This window comes from Rhinolophus sinicus, linkage group LG04 (genome assembly GCF_036562045.2).
Source record: "Rhinolophus sinicus isolate RSC01 linkage group LG04, ASM3656204v1, whole genome shotgun sequence".
Taxonomy (NCBI): domain Eukaryota; kingdom Metazoa; phylum Chordata; class Mammalia; order Chiroptera; family Rhinolophidae; genus Rhinolophus; species Rhinolophus sinicus.
Window position 1 is genome coordinate 49,714,814 of NC_133754.1, and position 15,397 is coordinate 49,730,210.

At 37.7% G+C, this 15,397-nt stretch overlaps 1 pseudogene; it reads right to left on the bottom strand.

The window, feature by feature from the left end:
• Positions 1 to 15,120, bottom strand: part of LOC109447054 (uncharacterized) — a 110,203-nt pseudogene extending 95,083 nt beyond the window's left edge.
• Between the last annotated feature and the right edge of the window lie 277 nt (positions 15,121 to 15,397).

Consider the following 15,397-nt stretch of genomic DNA (forward strand, 5'->3'; position numbering starts at 1 on the left):
ATTCACTGCTCATAGTACATCGACTTGAAACAGCTCATTAACCTTGCCCAGTTCTCTGCATTGAGGCATAGGGAGAGTCTGGCAGAAAACACAAGGTGTTTTCAGAACTTCAAAGAGAAGGTATCATTATATACAAACATTTTGGCAAAGTGATTGACAATTTCACAGCCCAAGTACCACCAAGTCTATCAGATAGGGGAAAAGTAAAAATAAAAGTCCGAAGTACTCAATAATTCTATTTCAACTGAACTGAAGCATTAAAATCAACTGAGCAATTTGAAGTAGTTTCAAGATGCTACTGAAAGAGATGACAAGAGATGGCAAATTACAAATGAACTTGGGCTGCTTGCTAATTTGGCCTTGTGGAGAGTATTACTTCATAATCAAAGAAGGCAATTAATAGAGCTGCCATAAAAAATGTAAGTAGGTTCACATGTCAAGTGATAATAATGTGCCAATAGTTGATAGCATGTCAATATCTATGTTCAACATTTTTAAGAAAAGCTTTGCTTAAGATCTTTTGTTTTACCTGTAAGCAATCAGGGAAGTCTTAGCCTAGCTTCCCACTCCCCAGTTTTCCTTCCAGTGGGAGGGAATTTCCTCTAAATGTCTTATCTGCTTTAACAAACTTTATATAGATATCTGATTCACTAACAAATTACACTCCTTTATTTGCTATGCAGAGAAGAAGTAATAAGCACACTTTTTTCTTACACTCAAGATTTTGAAAAAAAGGATACAGTATATAGGACATTTTACATGTCCAAAATATAGGGTAATTTTTTTCTTTTTTTTCTTTTTTTATCAGAAAGAAAATTTTGACTAATTCTCAAGGGCCATTTGAATCCATGCACCCCGATCAACATGACAGGCATCCTGACCAGGCTATCACATTATTTTTCACTCTTTGCAAAAAGGAAAAAACAAACTGAGTCTCAATTCCTAAAAACTATTGAAATAACATTAAACAGTGTATATGTTGACTCTAAAATTAAGAATAAAAATCTTATAAAACAAAAAAAGCAATTTCCAAATAGATCCTATGTTAGGTTGTATTATACTATAAGCTTATCAGCAATCACATACTAAAGGAAATCTACATGAAAGGACCATACATACTTTTGTTAACTATCCTTTTTATTTATAGCATCCTCCTCTTAAATCAAAATAGTTTGAATAAATAAACGAATGTGTATTTCCAAAAGAGACAATATAAGATAGATTTTCTATAATTTCTGCTCTTTACATACTAGTTCTGTTCTATCTTGCAAATAATTTAAACTTTCTATGCTTCAGTTAGTTATCAATAAAAATAAAAATAATACCTATTATAGAAGAATTTAGTAAGGACTTAGTAAAAAAAATGTTTGAAAATGCTTAGCAGAGCTCCAAGTATCCGATAAATGGTGGCTAATTATTATTTTAAGTAAAATAAAAATTGGATTTTTAAATATATATATATACAGAGAGCTAGTTGATTTAACTTTGTTCAAGTTACTTATAAAACTCAAATGATAACATTATATTTGAAATGCTCTAAAAGAAAGAATACTTTAGATGTTCATTGAGGGCAAAACAAACTTGAAAATTAGTGCAAACTCTGAATGAAAAAACTGACAAATAGAAAGTACTGGGGCTATTTTTTAGTGCCTCAGATAAGTGATATACATAAACTAGGATTGCTAACTGTAAGTGGACTGTAAGTAAAGTCATTAAGAAAATTGAAGGAAATGTTTTTAGAAAGTGTTGGAGCATGATGATACAAGGTATATAGGCTCTTACTATTTGTATGTGTAAATATATACATATATAAATACACAAATATAGTCACACAGATAATTTAATGATTTAAATATATATGAGACTGGAATACATATTGAAAATAATTCGATGTAATATTTCTTTTTTTTCAGTGTCATAAATGAAAGCCTGATCCTCTTACATCATTATTCCCACTATGGGGTTAATAACATTTTTGTGTCGCCAAACACAAGATTTGTTACTGCTTTTGAAAATTATCAAAGATCTGAAAACTAGATTGTTCGCTATAATTCCAAATTACACCAAATTTTCTGGATGAAAGTTTTCTGCCATTTTCCATTATTTTATTAATGCATTATAATTTGCTGAATATCTATTTTAAATGACATTGAATTTTTTAGAGAAAAAAATTTCTGCATGTCTACACACAATGATTATATTATGCATACTTATTTTAATTTAATTTTCACTTAAAATTTCACTGCTAATTTTATTTAAAAACACTGAAGTTATTATAGCTTCTATAAGCAACCAAACTGGCAGATAATGACTCCATTGCTTTCTCTACGTTCTTTTTCTTTCTCGTCCTCTCTCTCTAGCTTTTGCATACACACACACATACTCACACACACACACATAGACATATAAACACATACACACAGCTGTGTGACACTCACTGGCCAAAAAATGAAAAAAATGTTGCAACCCATTACAAATCCCTTCCTGCAGCTCTTTAATGTGTCTAAAATTAGAGAAATCCAAACTAAATTCAGAGCAGCCTCCTCAAAACTGTAGTCAATGATTCCAGCTGGCAATTAAAGGGCGGAAAACAAATCCTGAGACATCACTAGGATCCACCATAGCAGCCAGTCTGAATAGAGGCAGTCAGTGGCCGCCCAGGGTGCGCTGGAGAGGGTCATCTGTATGCCACTCGGCTCCAGTAACTGATCCTGGTCAATTTCCAAAGCACAGAAAATACCTGGTTATACCCTCCTGTTTTATTTTTTTTCTCCTCTGAGGCACAAAGATCATGAACTCATTCTCCAGGAATAATTTCATCATTATTTTAGAGGAGGAATTTTTTTATGGGCTAGAATTGTTTAATTCCTTTGCCTCCTGGGGTGCTGAAGGCCAAATTTACATCCTGTGCGAATAAATTCCCTTGTGAGGTTACATAGAGTAAATCTGGCTCTGAGAACAGCCAAGTGCTTCTATTGTCCAAAATATCTAAGCAGTAGAGTATTCTGGAAGGCTTAATGTATATGGCTGGCACCCATTCAGCAATATTGTTCAAAGTCTCAGGTTTCTGCAGAACCTCCCAAATATTAAGTTGAACACAGTGATACTGTTTCCAAATGTTTTACAGTTGATAAACATATTTTTCAAAGTTCTATGAATATAATCATAGGCCACTCTTCTTAAGGGATAAACTGCAGTGTTGCACATGTTCCAGGAAATTTTCATAGACCAGTGATAAGAGATAGAATAAGGTAGATTTATATTTAAGTTAATCAAATAATTATGTAATCCAAGGAGCAGTTTGGTTCATCTTTACTTGGGTCTCGTAACTGTGCTAAACTTTCACAGTTATTCATGGTTTATGTACTGGAAGTCATGGGATCCTACGGGTTCAGTTGAGGATGACATAGCGCCTGTTATGTGGCTGGAATTGTACAGGGAGAGGCTAGGAGGACTCATGGTCCAAAGAACACTAGAAATCAGAAAGTATGAGTTCTAGATTCTATTCCTCCTGGCATGTGCTACGTATAACTTTAAGCCAGTTATATCTCAGGACTTGAGTTTTCCATCTGTCAAACAGGTATAATAAATCCTGTTCTACCTACCTCACAGCATTGTTACAAAAACTAAAGGAGACATTTGATGTGAAACCGGTCTGAAAATTACAAATAGCTATAGAAATACAATTTAGGGTATTTCCCTCATACTTGCAAAGTTAAAGCATTCATTAATTCAGCAAACTTTTATACAGAACCTGTCATGTGCCAGGCTGCATGTGGACTGTTGGATGGGTCCCTAGATAGATAATTCTGATTTCAGGACCTCTTTGAGTGACACCCAAATATGCTCAGAGGCCATTTGTGAAGGCCCAAAACCATGCATTTTAAATATTTCCTCAAGCCTCCTACCCAATTGGTAAATTCCACATATGCATTTTTCGTACAGTTTAATAACGCTCTTTTTGCTATAGAAAAAGAAAACAGATGGGACGGATGATACCCATAAGCTTGTTAGGTAATGAGTGAATAAAACAATGGGTATTAGAGGAATAAGACGATCAAGAGATACCTAATAGTCTTGAGGCAATAAATATAAGCCATCAAACGACTAAATACTTAAGACTCTAAAGATGGATTAGACATGACACAAAAAGCCTTAAATATACACGACTATTCAGTATTCATGAAGTCTTGACTCAGCCACCTTTTGGTGAAGCCTGCTCTGTCCTCAGATTCTTCTGCCCCCAAAATAACCAACAACTCCCCTGGCTGTTCAGCAGGTTGATTGACAATCTACAGCCATTGTCCAGACAGCCTTGTCTTTGTGTCTCTGCAAGAGGCCAAGTGTGTCTCATTGACCCAGGGCACCTTGTTCAAATCCCAGCCTTCCCCTCTGCAGGAATGACTGAGGAGGCTGAGAGCGCGCAGAACGTGTGAACAGTGCATGCCACAGGATTCAGGTAGCACGTTCGCAGTCTAGCCTAACTTTTGTCTTCTTTCTAGCTGTATGCTTCAAGCCAATTAATAAACCATGGTCTATGAGCATTTTAAGTTGGTCAATTAGTTTTTCTGTCGTTACCCCTAGGCTCAATTTCCTAGGGTTGTAAAGTCTACATTTGTGTGGAGGTCATTTCCCACATGACACCACTCTTCTAAAGCAGCTACAGCATGTGGCTCTTCAGACTAATCTTAATGATCAGATGCACTCGCACATGTCCGCTGCCTGACTACTGGTGCAATGTACTAGTTTTTAGATGACAGGGGCTTTTAAACCATACTAATAGTATTGCTAATACTGGTACCTCACATGAATTGAGTTCTGTTTCTAAGCCCTTTATATCTATGGTTTCATTTAATTCTCATGAAAAACCTATGAAGTTGATAGTATAATTATCCTCTTAAGAAAGATTAGGTTGTTTGCACAAGTTGTTTGCACAAGTTGTTTGCACAAGTTGTTTGCACAAGTTGTTTGCACAAGGTCACAAAGCTAGCAGGAGGTAGAGCTAATCCAATCTGAACAGTCTTGCCCCAGAACCTTTGCATTAACCATCATGTTGAAAGCTGTCTGTAGCCTGCTTGCATGGCCTTTGAATGTCATCCTTTTAATGCACATGGCTCTCTTGAACCTGTCAACAAAGCTAACGTTTTCAGATTGCCCACTCCTCAACATATATTGGTGATAGTATGAAAAACTTGGAAGTTATTTCAAAGGAGAGAATTAAGGGAAAATGAGACTCTCACAGCTAAGACTGGAGTATGGCTTTAAATTAGGAATGCATGTACTATTCTGAGTGATTTTAGAGCAGCTGAATCTGGAGGAAGGTAAGGGTGGATATCATGTTCCCTTGGCAGGTCTCTCTTTTCTCTGAAGTCCTTCACCACCAACAGAATCTCAAGAGTGGTTCAGATGGAAAGAAACTACACTGTAACAGGCAAATGAGTCAAGAAGCTTCAGAAGGAATCGCTAACCCTTTTTTGCTCTTTCTAGTCCAGCTCTGCAAAGCTCTTCCTGGCACTTGGTACATGTGTTCATGTCTAACCGAAACCAAGAGTCCTTATGACTTTGATTAAATTTAGCTTTAAATCCCATCTCTAGAAATCACCTCTCTCTCTCTCTCTCTCTCTCTCTCTCCTTGTCTCCCCTCCACCTTCCCCCAGAGACCTAGCTTCCCCTAACCCCACTCCTCCATAATCAGTGACCCCTGAGGCAGCAGATGACAGTAGCCTGGACCGGACTAATGATCACAAAGTCCGAACCTCTAGCAAGCTCAAGATAACATATTGATTTAAGTTATGTTCCAGCTCCTGAGCCCTATGGTGGAAGAACCCTTGGCTACTTCCCCATGAAACCAGACAGAGGGCCACCAGAACAGACCTCAGAGCTGTTGTTAAGACCTGAAGAAATGATTTATTATCCTTACCTCACCTCTGACCAATCAGCTCCCAGCATGACCTGGAATCACCTAAGCCACGGTGGCCTGTTATTTTACCTCATATAATCTGTAACCTACAAGCCATTGGGGAGTTCAGCCTTTTGGGCATTTAGCTTCCCATTCTCCTGGATGATGCCATTCATCAATAAAATAGCCAATATTTCTCCACTACAATTCTCGGTGTTTAGCTCTAATAGCACCAGGTGGTCCAACGCTTTTTGTTCCATAACATAACCCACATCTGATCCTACAAAGAGGCAATGGGTCTATTTCATAAATGAGGAAATGAAGGCTCAGAAACACACTATTGTAGCCCCACATCACAAAGCTAATAAATCATAAAAGTTGATTATGAACTCAGTCTTGATGACAGCAGCACAAATGTTCTTTCCATTATATTTCATCACTGGTGAGACTACACTGATAAGAAATGCAAAGAGCCACATTGTCACAATGCCCTTTCACCCCATTCCTGAGATACTCCCTGACAATGATTCATTTCTGCTTCAGCCCTGCTGCGCGAGGGCTGGGCTTGGTCAGGCTGAGCAGCAAGTGACTTCCTGGGAGGCTCAGGAGATGCAGAATTGAGCAGAATAAAGCATAGGAATCACAGGACCAGGCTTGAACGTAACTTGCCTTTGACAGTGTCCATTTCTACAGGTTGTAAAATTTTTCTATATCCCACCTCTAACCTTACCTACAACCCTTGAGTTTTGGCTGGATCAGCATATCCCACAGTCAGCTTTCAAAAATATCTCATTGGCCACATGTGGCCCACATTTTCAGAAATTCCGGAAATGTTCTGTTTGATCTGTACAACCCCATACCTACCAGATCACTCAAGCAGTGCTGACCTGTGGAGCAATTCGCCTTGCGTGTCATCTACCATCTGTGCTTACCTTGTTGCAAGAGACAAGAAAATTCAGAAGATGGCAGGACATTTGTTCCTGATTTATAAAACCATAACCATTATTGGGCACAAATAGCACTGATATGTTCATATAACAGAAGCAAATTATGCCTGTTTGTAATTCTAGTTTGTTATCAACTAATCGGTCATAGTTGTTTCTGTGGATTGTAAAACAAGTAAGCTGCCTATAAAATTAGTAAACATTTCAGAACACTAAAATTGTACAATTCTTGTAGCTTGTAAACTTCTTTAACAGATCCCTTGATGGAAACCCTCTAATTAAAATCTAGATCAATGGACCCAAAAGTGTAGGAAAGGGACCCCAGGAGACTTTGAAGTTATTGCAAGAGGTCCAAGAATCCATATAGATTGAAAAAAACAACAGGTTTTGCACATATATGTACTATTACTTTGCAAATTTATGCTTATCAAAATGCAAATTTTTCCTGAATAAAATACAAACCCACATGTAGTTGATATTGAGTTCAAAGTAATTCTTTTTCTTAAACATTTATTGAATCAATTGATTCTAAAAGAATACTTCCTGTTATGTGGAAAATTCTAGGAGCAAATGCCTTAATATGTGGCCCTTGCTTTCTAAAAGTCTGGGAACCACTGACCTAGTTAGATGATCTTTTTTCTGGTATTGCACCCATTTGAGTTATCAACAATGAACCTTTGACACAAGTTGTCAGTATTTCTTTATAGGCACAAGTGACCTACATCTGACTCAGCCTGGGAGTACTTTACTTTTTCTTTTTCCTTTAATTTTATCAACACAAATCAGCATTGTAAATGCTTTTCCAGTAGGTTTTAATGGAGTCCTGGGGCAAAGGTCACTTCCTCTTTGGAGCTAATCTGACCCTGTATGCAGAGTTGCTCTCTATCCTCTGCCCAATGCCATGCCTCATAATCCCTCTATTATACCACTTAACACAGCACTTTTGACATCTGCTTCCATATCTCCAAAGAAAGGAACAAGCTGAGACCCTGCTCCTTGGAAAAAGATAGCTATGGATCCAGAAGTCTTATTGTAGAAGTGTTATAGAGATTATCACATAGGCGGCGGCTACTAACCATTGAACAAGTCACAGATAATAATAATAACCAATAAAAATTAATTCTCTTCACAGCACTTCTTCATTATGACCCAATAACATAATTTAGAGAAATAAATTAAAACCATAAACCAGTAAAATGAGACAGTGATAACACTACACATAATAAACAGTGACCCTGAAGAAAGCCATGGGGTAGGGCTATTGCATTAGGAGGAGAATGAAAGGAAGGAGATATACGTGTTCTAAAAAAATAAATAAGTTAAAAAAAAATGGTCAGACAAATAGGGTGAGAAGTCTTGAGGCAAATCAGACATGTGGTAATAATACTAGCTAAGTCTTATAATAGCTCCATATTGTTGTTAATAATGCAAGTACCAACTTATTTAATTCTCTGAAATACCCAATGAGATATATGTATATTGTCCCATATTACAAACAAGTAAACTTAAACACAGAGATGTTAAGTGACTTGTGCCAAATCCCACTCATACTTAATGAATAGCAGAGAGGGATTTATAGCCAGATAAGCCAACCCTGGCTTTTGAAATGTACTCTGAGCCTTTACAAGGGAGGACATGTATTTCTCTAACCTCCTACACCATTGCCAGTTTGGGGGAATATCCTCATAAGTTTGGAATGAAAGGTACAAAGTTGAGAGAGAGAGAAAATTATTTTGAGGGCACTTGTTCTGAGGCATGCTATCAAGTAGTTTTACATGAGTCTAATCTTTATGGCAACCCTATTGGGGAGGTATTATTATTATCCCCTATTTAAAAATAAGGAAACTGAGACCTGGAGGACTTTATTAATTGACCTAATAGCACACTGGAAGGAAGTGGTAGAAATACTGCTAAGCTTGGACTATCTTATTTGTCTTTATCACATAATATGATGCCTTGCTTAAGACAAGTGTTCAATAAAGCATTCTATAGATTAATTAGGTAATTAAGTTCAAGGGCAGACTTGTCCTCTAATTATAGGAAAGACAACTGGGACTGGGAAAGAGATGCAGAAGATAAGGATCTCTCTCTCTCTCTCTCTCTCTCTCTCTCTCTTTCTCTCTTTCCCTCTCTCTTTCCTTTCTTCTTTATTTGAAAAATATGTATTGAGCATAGATATATATGTTCAAAAACTTCAACAGAAATAAGAAGATGGGGGTCCTTAAGCTCCAATAAACTCATGGTAAAATACGGACAGAAATCTACAATCAAACAATTAAAATGTGAAAATGTCTAAATAATAATATAGAAGTTTCTATGGGTAGTAACACTTTAGATAATACTGAACAATAAGTAGAAATTAGAAGGACAAAGAACTGGGTGGGGGGGGGGTAACATTTCACATTGAAAGAACAACATAGATATAAAGTATGACGTTAAATGATACAGAAAAACAAAAGTCCTTCAATATGGCTAAAGTGAGAGAGAAATGTGATGGAATGGTGGAAATACTAAGCTAGGAAGAGCTAGGGAGTCAGAGCACATCTTGAGAAACGATTGAAAGTCAGTAATGCTTTTCATCAGAAAAATGTAATAATGATCAGATTTGCAAATCTCCCTAGCAAAATAGTGGGTGCAGAGGGTTGGAACAGGAAGCTCCGATGGACTATGTTTCCGACAAAGACTCGGCAGTAGTGGACTAAAAGTAACAAAACCCCGGGAGCAAACGGAGCATCTTCACAGAGTATTCAGATTTTCTCAGTCAGGTGTAATTTCAAACATTTTATCTAACATTGCTAGAATGTATCACATAGAGAAGAATGCATAATGCAAATAAATGTTTAAGACCGAATATAAAACTTAAATATTTTTACTTTTACTGGAGATCACTTCAGATTAAGTCTTTGGTTATATCTCAAGTTATCTCTCTGGACTTTCTTTTTAATTAAGGAGGGATTAGGAGGGATTATAAAGGGATTATTTCAGTCCTCAATGCAAGAAGTGATGAAGACCTAGGGGGAAACCAGTAGGAATGGAGAGGAATGGATGAAGCCAAGGGGCACTAAAGAGTCAGGCCTGCAGAACTTAGACAGAGTGGTTAGGTGAAGAGAAGAGTAAGAAGGGAGCGTCCAGCATGACTAAGGTTCGGCAGGAAATAGAAGCAACAGACGTGCAAATGCAGAGGATGAGTTCAGTTTCAAACATGCCATGCTGGCAGTGCCCGTAGGACATTTTCAAATGAAGAAGCAGTGGAGATATGGACCAGAAATCCACCTGCCTGTGGTGACAGTTGAATCCAGGAGTGTGCATGAGGATCACCCGGGAATGTATGTAATGAGAGAAGAAAACCAAGATGTGCTCCCAGGAAACATGGATATTCCAGGTACGAGCAATCGAAAGTAAGACAGCCACTGAAATGTAGGAGATTTCAGAAAAATAGGAGGGAAATCAGGAGAGGGGTGTCACAGAAGATAAGAAAAAGAAAACGATTCAAAAAAGGGGAATCAACTCTGTGATACTCTGCCGAGAGGTCCAGATTGCCTTCCTACTTTGGCTCCTGGAGAACGATGACGGCTCTGTGCAGACAGGTACACTGAGCGCACACCTACAGAAATGTGCTACACCTTGTAGTGAGTGCTACGGAGGGAGACGAGGGCAGGGACCTGTCCGGGGTGACAGGGAGAATGTTCGGCAGTGAGTCATCACAGGTAGGAATGTAGGCATCGCCTACAATTTCTTCTAAAAGATTGTGCTAAAGCAGTCATGCGAAAAACACCAAGTCATGTCTTGGGATTATTTTTCCAGTTTATTTTACATGCATTTTTTTTTTTTTCTTTTAAAGCAGAGAAGGAATCCCCTGAGCACTGTCTTTTTACCTTTTTTTTTTTTTTTCAGCACTTCTCCTGGAAAGCCAAACCCACTCCTGTAGTTTGAGTGTTAACTAAAGAGTGCACAAATGGATGACTTCTTGTTTAATCCTTCAATACACATTTTTTTTTTTTTAATAGTAAGAACCATAAGTAATTCTGCCCCCATCTCTAGAATAATAAAACTGCAGAAAATTGCCATTATCCTTTAAGGCTGAATAAGTTTGTGGTCACTCTCCCTAAAAATTTTTCTTTCCTATCACTAGACTCAAACCCATTTAAAAGCTGTCAGGAGGATGACCTACAATGAACTGTTTCCCATTTCCCACCCTCCAATGTCACCATGCTCATTGGTCACTGTCCGTGTTTGATGGAGACCCTATTTATTCTTAGAAGTTCTATGTTTGGTCCAGTAAGTTCTGTTGCCCTAAATATAGCCAGGCTCAAGTTCAAAAGTGGAAAATATACCAACCAGGCAATCCAAAATGATACTTATTCATCTCTGGCAGAAATACCCCCCAAAACTTCTTAATCATTGTTATTGATGCAATATAATTGTTCTTCTGCAAATGGTAGTACCACAAGTAGCAATCGGGGCATGTTCTCACTGTCTCCATTTGGACTTGGCAAAATCTGGCAGAACTCATTATACTTTGTGGTAATGGAGCCTGCAGCCCACACTTTGCTGGCATTCTGCTGTGGGGGGAAGAAGTCATCTCTTTGTAACACCCTCTTGTGATTCTGTTTTTCAATACAGTATTATAATTGCTTCAAGTACAATAATCATGTCCCTAATTAATAAAAACTCTCTCTCTTTTTCTCCCCCCCACTTATTTAGAAGGAAATCTACAGATTGTTACTGATGAGAGAAACTGTGAGTTCTATCCACCAATATAACTCTTCCATGATTTCCTAGCAACTCGCTGAAAACTTTCAATCTAATCTGGGTTTGTCGTACCATCTAAAGCTTAAATGTTATAAGTTGGTTTTACTATCTGCATCCTCTTCCCCCAGAAACACACTCACACACATGCATGTACGCATGCCTACGTGGCCCTCATGCATCAAATAGAAAGTAGCATTTTTTTGTTTGCACATTTGTTTTGTACAACCACAAATACATGACTTACGAGCAATTATTGGGATCACTCTGTCTTTGCTCGGTTGTAGAAGTTGTCGGGGTACTTAAGCAACTTGGCTCTATTCTTCTCTTTGTAAAATAGGTGTAATCTCATTTTCTACGTCTGGAGGCTTTTTCCATGCAATGACTATTACATAGTTAAGAGGATTGATATGACATGTACAGTAGTTGAGTGATTAGGTCTTAGAAGGGGATTTTGCATGTGTGTCTTGTTTTCCTGTTCTATCATGCATTGCAGACTTGTGTGATATATATTTTAAGTAACTCTGACACATCTTTGGGGATCTTCCATAGCATTTCTCCGTGCTCTTTGAGCCCCTTTATTAATCTCCTTACATAGACAGCCTTGTTCTTTACAGATCGTTTTTCATTGGGGAAATGTTCTTTATTTCCTATTTTCCATGGTCTTCTCATGTAGCAAACACTTAGGTGCCTACACGACTCTCTTTTTAATTTAAAAAGGCATCTGAATTTCTTTGTTGAACATAATGTCAAATTCTAAAAAAAGAAAGAAAAAGTCAGGCATCATTCTTAAACTCCTCAAGGGAGTAAGTGATAACTCACTTCCTTGTATTTCATTCACTTAAACTTGTAAAGTGAATATCATTTTCTCTTAAGGGATGATTGTATTATTTCAGTGTTTTGAATGGGGTATCCCTGGACCGATATTGTCTTTCTTGCCTGGCCTGATTTTGATGTTTTTCTCCTCTGAATGCATCTTTTTCTGAACAATTTTTGAATTACTCAGTGCACTGTTTTCTCATCATCATGTAAAACTATCTAGACTAAATGTGTCTAAGAGGAGACACCAATGTTTGCTTTACATCCACCTTTATACTCACAACTTGGCGTGAAACACTCACACGCAAATACTCTTTATGGGGATACCAATTACTAATGCATTTCTCAACTGCACTCCACGGCTGGTTTCACTCAAAAAACAGAGATTTAACACTAGGACCTCTGGAGGCAGTGAAGATGCCAACTCTCAAATTATGATAATCTTGTCTACATTTTGATATTGGATGGCTAGAAAAATCCCTTTTGGGTGATGCTTTCAGCAGAACAAAGACACAATAATTTGTAGCAAACAACATCCCAGGGAAAAGGGGGGAAATGCCTATGAAACAAATACCAAGATTAAGTAAGAACATGGGGAGTTCCTTAAAACTAAGTATCCAAATGTCACCCTAAAGTGTCAGAGGAAATTCAGGGACCACAGCCTTACAAAGGATTTCTATGACAGAAAGCAGCTTTTAAACTTAAACAGCTCAGAGATTAATAATATCTGGAACAAGTTGTGACTCTATCCATATAGTTTTGTACTAACAATTCTCTAAAGCAGAAAGAGGGAGTTTTGAGTCTGGAGAAGGAGCTCTGAGCAGATACAACTAAATCTTAAGGCAATTGAGTCTATACATTGTGGTGCTTTTGCCCAACTGAAACGAAATTTTCGTTTATCCTACAGCTTTGAGTTTTTAATGTTTAGGAAAAAATGGTGAGAGGATATTAATTATTTAAAAGTGATTTTTTTCCCAATTAAAGCAGTAGTGCATGGCTCAAGGTGATTTTGTACCCCCTTTCCAGGGTACATTTGGCAAATGTCTGGAGATGCTTTTGGTTGTCAGAACTGAGAGAGAGGTACTCCTGGGATCTTGTGGGTAGAGGCAGAGATATTGCTAAACATCCTACTATGTACAGCACAACGCTTCTCACAACCAAGAAATATCCAGGTCAAATTGTCAGTAATGCCAAGGTTCAGAAACCCTCGTTTAGAGCAACACAACACACAGTTATGTTATTTTTTAACCTTATGATAGACAAAGATGAAAGCATAAGTTAATCATCAAAAATACACTTCACAATTTCAGGTGCTCTGTGAAAGTCATGAGTACTGTTTTCTGGGTCGGTAGCTCTCCAGCTCACGCTTTCAATTAATTCAAGAAAGAAATATCATTTTGTATAATACAGAGAAATTTTATAAGGCAGGGTTTTCATTCATCAATCAAGCTTAAAGCAAAACTAATTGTTGAGGTAAGTTTTATTTCTTTATTGATTTTTAAATTATTCCTGTATTCATTATAATCAACAACTTAACAATGTATATAATTGTTGCTTTTTTCTAAATTATAATTAGAAAGCAGAAACAACAAAAATAAGTGCTTAAATTTGTCAATCTGAATGTAGGTCTGTAATTTTTATTACAGAATACAAAAGGAACAGGTGTATGTTTCTAATGGGAAATAAGAAACATTTCCCACATAAGGCCTGAAGCATGAAAAAGAACGAATTCCAAGCTCCCAGTTTTCATATTTGAGAGCATTTGTATCACAGTGATCAGTAATGACCATAAATCTTTGTATGGTGAGGAAAATGTCTATTCTCTTTTTAGTTATTAAAATCTCTAAATTGGTTGGTTGCTAACTATGGTTTTCATGTCTTCAGCTATTAAATGAATGAAACAATGTAGATATTGAAATTTCTAAAGTATACTGTATCTGGTTTCAGAAAGGGTAATATTGCATGTTATGAATGTGCATCGTCTCTTTCAAATCAGTTACAATATGATGCCTTGATACCATAACTCTCCTCAAAAGACTTGGGGCCATATGTAGACTTGGTCTTGACCTCAGCCCTTCCACAGCAGAGTGTGGGTTGCTCAGGAAATCCCTGTCAGGGCATAGAGCAAATCTCAGAGAAATATTTGATGGGTGTATGCACAAGTGTGCAAAAGAGCATGCTTCTGTCTTGTTCGGTTTTGAACACCATACTTTCCCAAGGCAGCTTGTTCAGTTTTCTCTGTAGGAATTTTAGGTACAGACATCTTAAAAACCACTTCTCTCATACAATTTCCTGTCTAAAATGCATAAGCGGATATCTACTTAATCTAGGGGCCCAAAGAAGGCAATGTCACAGTATTCTCTAGAATGAATCCTGAGCACACTGCAATGGGACAATAGAAGCAAGTGTTTCCTACTCTGGTTTCTCTCTGGAAAGGCAATTACACTTTTGGTGGCTGTCGTCGAATGATATTCTTCAATGCACAGGAAAGTACCATTAACCACCTCTCCTGTAGTAACTCATACAAATGCTATTATACTTTTTCCTTTCCCTTCATGTGATAATTTCCTCCACCTCACACTCTATATCAAATTCCTTGCTTTTATATTACACAAAATCATTTATAAAAAGTCAAAGCTTCTAAAGTTTCCTACCTGAAATCACTTCGGTGGCGGACATCTCCTCAAGATGGCCTGAAAGGAGCAGCATGATGGCAGCCACCATTACCTCTCCAAGTTCATCTCTCTCCATCACTCTGTGGTCCACCCACCGAGTCGTTGGCAGTTCCAGGAGCTCACCACACCATGCTCACCTAGGAGCAGGAACTCACACAACTTCTGCCATCTCCATCTATGGCTTGGTTCCTTCTCCTCCCCAGGATCCAGCAGTGGCCTGGGCTCCTTCAGCTTCTGCTGATACTCCAGGCTGACCAAGTGGCCTCTGTGAGCTCCTTCCTCTGTCCTGTGGGATTCCAGAGGCAAGGTGA